Source organism: Pteropus vampyrus, unplaced genomic scaffold, assembly GCF_000151845.1.
Source record: "Pteropus vampyrus isolate Shadow unplaced genomic scaffold, Pvam_2.0 Scaffold10, whole genome shotgun sequence".
NCBI classification, from domain to species: Eukaryota; Metazoa; Chordata; class Mammalia; order Chiroptera; family Pteropodidae; genus Pteropus; species Pteropus vampyrus.
Genome location: NW_011888791.1, coordinates 4,620,452 through 4,622,973, shown reverse-complemented (window position 1 = coordinate 4,622,973; position 2,522 = coordinate 4,620,452).

The following is a 2,522-nucleotide window of genomic DNA, read 5'->3' as shown; positions in this document are numbered from 1 at the left end:
AATTATTCAACACTTTTTAACAAAAATGCCAACATTCCTAATAATAAATGAAATTTAAAACCCCACTGAAATATTCAACTAATATTTATTAATTACTTTTTAATTTCACCATTCAGGTTCTTATCCTTCTCATCCTTTGATAAGGGCTCTCTTGCCAAAACAGGCCTTTGGGCTTTTATGGTGCAAAAAAATGTGGAAAAGAAAAAGAGTCAGAACTGATCAGGCTCAGGCTGGGGAACTATTGTCTATGTTGTGTTCAGCCTCTGGATCAGATTATCTTATTTCAGTTCTAGGGTCAATTGAATGGTTGTTTTAAAGAAATTGTATTTCCTTAAATATTACATTTTAAATGACAAACATAATGATCATCCTGAATTGAACACAAAAATAGTCACGTTATTAGTTTTCTATTTGCTTTTGTACTTAATTTGTTATTGTTTTTTATTTTCCTAGGACTGTGTAGTCCAACTACAGGGGTTGGGGAAAATATAAGCTACCATGTTAGGCAGGCTAAGGTTTTTGGATCAAAAATTCAATCAGATCAAGGGGAGTTTGAAGAAACATGTTGGAATGAGAGACATCCCCAGATCTCTCCCCTTGAAACAACAATAAGCTGAACATCTAAAATTCAACAAAAAAAAAAAACTCAGACTGCACACCAGCACATCTGAGCATGGGATCTGTGAATAAGAGCTACCACAGGTCAGAACCCCAGGTATCAGGTGGTGGACTAGGAAAAACAAAAAAGCTGCCTCTCACTGCCAGAGCTCCCTGAGGAAGGAATGGGAGAGGAGGAAATGCAGAGAGTTCCCTGAACAGCTCTGCCTCAGAGAGCGGAGAGCTCCATGCAGCTATCAGCAGTAACCAGTCATCAGGTCAGAAAGCAGAGAAGCAGGAAAGCAGAGAAACAACAGTTGATTTTTACCAGCTGCAGTTGCAAAACCAAGGCTGAGCCACAGCCCACAAACCCCAACCCAGAGGGCTCTCCCCGCATATCCTTTGAGACTGAACACAACAGAGCCCCAGGGGAATCTGAGCAAATGCTATCGAAACTGTCTCTAACATTGACAGGGACTGAAACTAAGAGTAGTGAGCGCTATTAAACATCTATGAGAAAAAAAGGCATTAATGCTGTATATAAAGCAGGGATCCAAGAGGCTTAGATGCCACCTACTGTAAACCAAAAGAAAAGCACCTTCTTTGCCACAGGATAAAGAGAGACCTTTATATAATAAATTTTTTTTTGGGGGGGGGGGAACCAGAATACATTTCCATTAATACCCAGGCAGAGAAATAGTCCATTAAACACCATGAACAACCAACGTGACAAGGCATCTCAGAAAGAAAGAGAAAAATCTCCAGAAAATAAGCTTACTGACATAGAAATATGCAACTTAAAAGACAGAGAATTCAGGATGGTACTTCTGAAAAAACTCAGTGAGTTCCTAAAAGAGTCATATCAACAATTTCAGAAATTTAAAAAACAACTAGATGTGAGCAGAAAAAGTTCTTTAGCAAGGAGAATGAAACCCTCAAAAAGAACAGACTAGATCTTCGGGAGATAAACAAAACACACTGCAAGAGTTGAAAAATGAAATAGCAAGCTTGGGAAATAGAGTCGACCAAATAGAGGAAAGGATTGGTGATATCGAAGACAGAAATCTAGAAATAAATCAGAAAGAAGAAGAGAGAAACCAAAGAATGAAAAATAATGAAAGAGAAATACAAGAACTAGCTCACACCATCAGGAGAAAAACACATAAGATTAATGGGCATTACCAAAGGTGAGGAAAAGGAGCAGGAACTTGAAAGCATTTTCGGATCAATAGTGGATGAGAATTTCCCAAATCTAAGGAATGAGCTGGAAATTGGAATTCAAGAAGTCAACAGAATACTCAATTATCTCAACCCAAAAAAGCCTTCGCCAAGACACGTAGTATTAAAATTATCGAAAATTAACAACAAAAACAGAATTCTCAGGGCAGCCAGGGAGAAGATGGTAACTTAAAAAGGAAAACCCATTACATTATCCTCAGACTTCTCTGCACAAATCTTACAAGCCAGAAAGGAATGGAATCACATATTCAAAATATTAAGTGAAAGGAACTACCAGCCTAGAATAATGTATCCAGCCAAGATCTCCTTTAGATATGAAGGAGAAATTAAGACCTTTCCAAGCATACAAAAAATTGAGGGAATTCTTCACTATGCAGCCTGCACTACAGGAAATACTGAAAGGGGTCAGCTCACCAAAAACGAAATGACAGAAAAAATCTATAATTAGGAGTAAGGTGATTATCAGGCAAATAGAAGCAGAAGAATATAACCTTGACTAAGAACAGGATATTATAAGCTTAAATAATAAGAGAATTGCTATAGCAAGATAGTAATAAACATTCAGCATACATAGGGACAAACCGAGACAACAAGGACTGAAAAGGGGAAGATTCAAAGATCCAAATGCGCAAAGGGAAATGGAGAAAAGGCACACACAGAAGAAAATGGACAACTGTATATATATA